Consider the following 7361-nt stretch of genomic DNA (forward strand, 5'->3'; position numbering starts at 1 on the left):
AGTCTAACCTTGTTTGAGCCTAATTGCTTGTGTATAGTGTGTGCTAATTGATTTTGTTTGATTCATCTGTGCATATCTGTTTGTGTGTGCCTTTGTGCATTTATCATCATTAATTGTATATAATTGCATGATCATTGTTCATATCTTTGTGGCACTTTTGTTTGTCCATTGAGGAGTCAATTGTAAGACCATTTGTTGGCATTGATTCCTATGATCTGGAAGGAGTTGGGACTAAGACCATTTATTGGCATCCTATTTCCTTGGAGTCGAGTGTAAGACCATTTATTGGCAACTTGTTCCTCATTTGCTTATTGCATTTGTTGTTTACTTCTTGTGAGGAGTCAATTGTAAGCCCATTTATTGGCATTTGTTTCCTATGATCATTCTTGTGAGGCTAGTATAAGACCATTGATTGGCATCTGGTATCGCTGTTTCATTTTGTTTTAGGAGATTGGTATAAGTCCATTTATTGGCATCTGATATCCATTTTTTTGTTCTGTGAGATTAGTATAAGTCCATTTATTGGCATCTGATATCCATTTTTTGTTCTGTGAGATTAGTATAAGTCCATATATTGGCATCTGATATCCATGTTTGTTTTAGGAGATTGGTGTAAATCCATTGATTGGTATCCGATATCCATTTTGTTTGTTTGTGAGATTGGTGTAAGACCATTGATTGGCATCCGGTATCCATTTTGTTTTGTTTATTTGCCTATTGCTCTTTGTTGCCTATTCCAAAGGAATCACTTGAATCATCTACATATGATTTCAAGAGGTGAACATCTAAGAAGTTTTACTCCCTCACCCTCCATCCTTTTGTTTCTTTGAACCTCCATCTTTGTATGTGACCTCAAACCTGAAAACTTTTGTGCAAACATTCTCATCTTCTTTTCAAATTAGAAACCTAGGCCTTAAGCCTTTGATTTTCAAACTCCATTTTCATAACACTTCTTTTGAATTGAATCCTAATCATACTTTGACCATTTTTGTGAATAATCCTAATTGGTTAATTTCACTCACTCAATTGTTTTGTGGCTTTGTCCATTCTTGATAAGTTTTCGTACATTAGCCATAGGTTTGATTTATCCTAGTTGGTTGATGTTAATCTCACCTTTTGTCCTTAGTGATTGAATTATAAGACTTCCTTGCTTATTATAGGGTTAACCCCTCACTAGCAAGTTGAAGCTTTTCTCACATGGTGGACTTGTTGTTTGTATAAGGTTGAGTTTTCTCCCGTGGATAACGTAAGACCTTAAGGCTTTTGTTTAAAATGAATCCACTCATATTTTGGAAATCTTTTAGCCGAACTACGGCGTTTTGATCCTTACCTTCCATGGAAAGGTACGTAGGCAACGGGTTCATCCGTTCAAACACAAAAAATAATAACTTGTATATTCTTTCCTCATCCCTTCCATCAATGTTTGCACAAAAATATTTCATAAACAAATAATATTCGTATAACAAGTGTGAAAAGAGGTTCCCTAGGAGTACCTAGGACGTTTTGGGTGCCTAACACCTTCCCATTGCGTAATTTACCCCTTACCCCGATCTCTGATCTTTTCATTAGTTTTCTATGTGTAAAACTTCTTAGGCTTTTGTTCGCTTTTTAGCCATTCCTTTGGATAAATAAACGTGCGGTGGCGACTCGATTCTTTGTATACTTTGCTTTTGATTTAATCAATAAATCATAAAGTGACGAATACACCGCTACAGACTTAGGAGCTAGTGTGAGCTTAATGCCTTTAGCAGTTTGTAAGAGGTTAAACTTAGGAAAATTACAACCCACTAAGATGTCACTTCAGTTAGCCGATAGATCTGTTAAATATTCGATAGGCATTTTAGAAGATGTTCCTGTTAGGATAGGTCAGTTATTTATCCCTACTGATTTTGTTGTCATGGACATCAAAGAGGACAATGATATACCAATCCTTCTAGGTAGACCATTCTTATCGACTGCAGGAGCCATAATAGATGTCAAGAAAGGAAAGTTGACATTTGAGATAGGTGACGAGAAAATAGAATTTATACTTTCGAAATTTCTTATGGCACCTGTGATGGGAGACGCGTGTTATGCCTTAGATATCATTGATGAATGTGTTAGAGAATTAGAACAAGAAGAAATTATAAAAACAATTAAGTTACCATCAACTCTCATAAGGGAAGATGATGACTTTAAGAAACCCTACATCGATGATAACCTTTACGAATGTTTATCCCTTACCCCAGATCCTATGCCATGCCCTAAGAAACCAACCTTAGAACTTAAGGAACTGCCTAAGAACCTGAGATATGAGTTCCTCGATGAAAAGATGAATCGTCCAATTATAGTTAGTGCTACCTTGAGCCAAGAGGAAACGAACCAACTTTTAGATGTTTTACGAAGATATCCCTCAACCTTAGGATATAATATCTCTGACCTGAAAGGAATAAGCCCATCCGTATGCATGCATCGGATTTCACTAGAAGAAGATTCAAAACCCTCCAGGGAACATCAGAGAAGAATAAACCCTATAATGAGTGATGTCGTTAAAAAGGAAGTTCTTAAGTTACTTGAGGCAGGTATCATCTATCAGATCTCGGATAGTAAGTGGGTGAGCCCTGTGCATGTAGTACCTAAAAAGGGAGGCATCACAGTCGTGCAAAACGATAAAGGCGAACATGTAGCGAAACGTTTAGAAGGAGGATGACGGATGTGTATAGATTATAGAAAATTAAATAAAGCAACTAGGAAGGATCATTTCCCTTTACCATTTATAGACCAAATGTTGGAGCGTCTAGCCAGACACTCTTACTTCTGTTATCTAGATGGATACTCTGGATTCTTCCAAATACCTATCCACCCCGAAGATCAAGAAAAAACTACCTTTACATGCCCTTATGGAACTTTTGCCTACAGACGGATGCCATTCGGCCTCTGTAATGCCCCAGCCACTTTCCAACGCTGCATGATGTCCATCTTTGCAGATTACCTAGATGGTATCATGGAAGTGTTTATGGATGATTTCTCGGTTTGCGGATTTGATTTCCGTAATTGTCTTGCTAACCTAGAGAAAATCCTGGAGAGATGCGTGGAGGTGAACCTCGTGCTAAACTGGGAAAAATGTCATTTCATGGTAACCGAAGGAATAGTTTTAGGACATATAGTTTCCGAAAAAGGTATAGAGGTAGATAAAGCTAAAATAGAAGTTATAGAAAACCTAAAACCACCATAAACCATCAGAGAAGTCCGAAGCTTTCTTGGACACGCTGGATTCTACCGGCATTTTATTAAGGACTTCTCCAAAATAACCAAACCTTTAACTGGACTTTTAATGAAAGATGCTGAATTCATTTTCGATGGAAAATGTAATGACGCATTTAATCTTTTAAAGCAAGCATTGATCTCAGCACCCATTATGAAACCACCTGATTGGTCAGAACCTTTTGAGATAATGTGCGATGCTAGTGATTATGCTGTTGGAGTCGTTCTAGGACAAAGGAAAGATACAAAATTACATGCCATTTATTATGCCAGTAGAACCCTAGATGCTGCCCAACTTAACTATGCAACAACTGAAAAAGAATTACTCGCTGTAGTTTTCGCTATAGACAAATTTAGATCTTATGTAGTAGGAGCAAAAATTATAGTTTACACTGATCATGCTGCCATTCGTTACCTATTAAGTAAAAAAGATGCCAAGCCCAGGTTACTCCGATGGATTCTATTACTACAAGAGTTTGATTTAGATATAAGAGATAAAAAAAGGCACTAAAAATGTAGTAGCCGATAACCTTTCTAGGCTAGAACATCTAAAACCAGAACTAGTACCCATAAATGATGATTTCGCCTATGATAGACTGATAGCTAGAGTAGAAACCATTGAAGATAATAACCTAGATCCTTATGAGCATCCCCAAAATTCCTTAGAAATAAGTAACGTACCCTGGTATGCAGATTTCGTTAATTACCTAGCTGCTGATATAGTACCCCCTGATCTTGACTACCACCGCAAGAAGAAATTCTTCCACGATGTGAGAAACTTCTATTGGGACGAACCGCTCCTTTTCAAAAGGGGTAAAGATGGCATTTTCCGCCGTTGCGTTCCAAAAGAAGAGGTAAATAGTATTATCGAGCATTGTCATTCTGCACCTTATGGTGGACATGCGAGCACCTCTAAGACATACGCCAAGATTCTTCAAGCTGGCCTATTCTGGCCTACCATGTGGCGTGATGTCTATGCTTGCATTGTCAAATGTGATAGATGCCAACGCACTGGAAACATTTCAAGGCGTGATGAAATGCCTCTAAGAAACATTCAGGAAGTAGAACTCTTTGATGTATGGGGTATAGATTTCATGGGACCTTTCCCACCATCCTTAAGAAATAGGTATATCTTAGTAGCTGTAGACTATGTGTCTAAGTGGATTGAAGCTATAGCTGCACCCACAAACGACACTAGGGTAGTAATCAAACTATTTAAAAACTATATATTCCCTAGATTTGGAACACCACGTTTAGTCATAAGCGATGGAGGATCACACTTTATATCGAGAATATTTGACAAACTTTTAAGAAAATATGGAGTTAGGCATAGAGTAGCAACACCATACCATCCACAAACTAGTGGCCAAGTAGAAGTATCTAATAGGGAGATAAAACAAATCCTAGAGAAAACTGTTTCTATTTCTAGGAGAGACTGGTCTTAGAAGCTTCAAGAAGCATTATGGGCCTACAGAACCGCTTTCAAAACCCCTATAGGAACTACTCCTTATCAACTAGTTTATGGAAAATCCTGTCACTTACCGTTCGAATTAGAGCATAAGGCCTATTGGCCATTAAAACTTTGAATTTAGACTACCTAGCCGCTGGAGAAAAGCGTACCCTAGACATTCATAAACTAGAAGAACTTAGGCAATCTGCCTACGAGAATGCAAAAATATATAAAGAGAGGACAAAAGCCTATCACGACAAAAGAATAGTAAAGAAAAACTTCAATATAGGCGATCCTGTTCTCCTTTTCAACTCTAGGTTACGACTCTTCCCTGGAAAGTTACGTTCAAGATGGACTGGTCCTTTCGAAGTATCCAAGATTCTGAGATCCGGAGCCGTAGAAATCAAGAACGAAACCTGTAGTCCATTCATTGTAAATGGACAAAGATTGAATCTCTACGAAGGAGGAGACATTCCAGCATACTACTCAAGCCACACCCTGATTGATCCATCAATTCCTACTACTACAGGTGTATAGATTATAATCGTCAAGCTAATGACGTTAAACAAGCGCTGTGTGGGAGGCAACCCATGGTTTTTCTCTCATTTTACTTTTTCGCATTTATTTAATTTTATTTTTATTTTATTTTATCATATTTTGCATTGAGACTAAAATTTGAATGGTTTGCACTTTCAGGATCACTTTCTTAACTTTTACAGGATGCAGGATTTCGATGACATGCACGTGACCTATAGAGATAATGCTCAGAGAGAGCGCTACATCGCTCTGTATCAGCACCCTATGGCACCCACACGTTATCCTGATCAACACTGTATGGAGGCACTGGGTATCGAGCCGAGTATCCGATTCCTTAGCCACCAGCTTCACTGGGACGAGTTTGCTGATGACTTGAGTAACACCTACAGGAACCTGACATTGGAGTTCCTGAGTTCATTCGACTATGACCCATACTCTGGACCAGATGGGTATGCTGCTTTCAAACTCTTTGGAGTTGAGTACTCCTTCAGCCAGAAAGAGTTCGGTGACTTACTGGATTTCCAGACCACTCCTGATGCTATCCCGGAAACACCTATGGGATATTTTCTGGGTAAGGAGGTGGAGAAGTTTTGGAGTGATATATCAGGTGGCGGAAGCCAGGATCCATCTACGCAGCTATCTCATGTTATACATAACCATGCCTTCAGATACTTTCAAATGATATTGGCACATTCCTTCCTGGGAAGGCCGAATGCAGAGACATTACTGAGTGAAGAGGAGATCTTCCTATTATTTTGTGCATCCCAGTCTCGCCCAGTAGCATGTGGGAACTTTTTATTATACAGTCTCAGCGGTACCTCCAGATCTACCGAAGGAGTCATCCATGTGGGCGGAATCATCACGCAGATTGCTGTCGCTTTAGGTCTGTCTCGCAAGCTGTTACATCTTCGGATCTACTGTGGGTACACTACCATGGACATCGACTTCTGTTTGACCAGAGGGTTGATGAGGAGAGCCTCTTTCCACCCATGTCAGTTCCGATTACTGGTCGACAGCGAGGCTATCCACTATTTCACATTGCCAGATCCTATGATGACCAGTGTGCATGATCCAGCGAATTGGAGTTATGCTCTGGAAGGCCAGGGAGAGACCGTCGAGGAGCCAAGATCACCACCCATTGCTGAATACAGGCCTACACCACCATCTCCCAGGATCACTGTTTTCTCTAATAATCTTTCATTGCAGACCCCCGACATCTGCACTCAGATTGCTGAGTGTCGTAGAGAGACCGCAGAGCTTAGACAGGAGGTGGCTGACCTCACTTTACAGATAAGAGTGTCTGATCTCACCCATGCTACTGAAGCCGACTGTCTATATCAGGAGATCGCAGAGCTCAGGCAGGAGGTAGCCACGCTCCGTGGACCCTCTTAGGAAGACGACATCCCTACTATATGATCTCACCATTTCATCTTATTTTATCTCTTTTTATATTTCTCGTATTTACATAACTCATCTTATATTATCTCATTTGGAATATTATATAAACTATGTCTACACATCGATATTTCTACTTTTATTTATATATGTCTTATGTTTGTTTTATTTGCATTTTTTATTTTCAGTTAATTATTTATTTATTAGTCTAATATTTAATTTTTGTTTCATTTTTATTTTTATTTTTACTTTTATAAAATTATGCAAGCCAATGATGTTAGGAAAATCACAAGACAAATGCTATCCGGACCCCTCAAAGCCAAAAGACAAGAGAAGCCCAAGCCAAAGGACCAAAATCCGGCCCAGCCAGATTTTGCCTTGTGGCGCCCACCATAGACCCTATGGCGCCCGCCATAGACCCTATGGCGCCCGCCACAGCGTCTATAAAAGGTCGGGGCAGAACCCCTTTCTTCACCATTTTCACACCTTACAACCTTCCAAACCCATTTTTCCACCTTGCAAAAATGTCCTTGAACCCACAAAAAGCTCACACCTTTCTAAACCCCACACTGTATAAATCATTTTTCCGATTTCCATTTCCATTTTCATCCGTCGGATTTCGCAAAAATCCAACCTTTTCACATTCCACTTCATCTTCTTCGTCACTTTTCAAGAGCTACACAAATGGAGTTTAATGGATTCATTCTTCGAGGAGGGAAACCGGGGGATAGACAAA

The sequence above is a fragment of the Lathyrus oleraceus genome, chromosome 5 (assembly GCF_024323335.1).
Source record: "Lathyrus oleraceus cultivar Zhongwan6 chromosome 5, CAAS_Psat_ZW6_1.0, whole genome shotgun sequence".
Classification (NCBI taxonomy): Eukaryota; Viridiplantae; Streptophyta; class Magnoliopsida; order Fabales; family Fabaceae; genus Lathyrus; species Lathyrus oleraceus.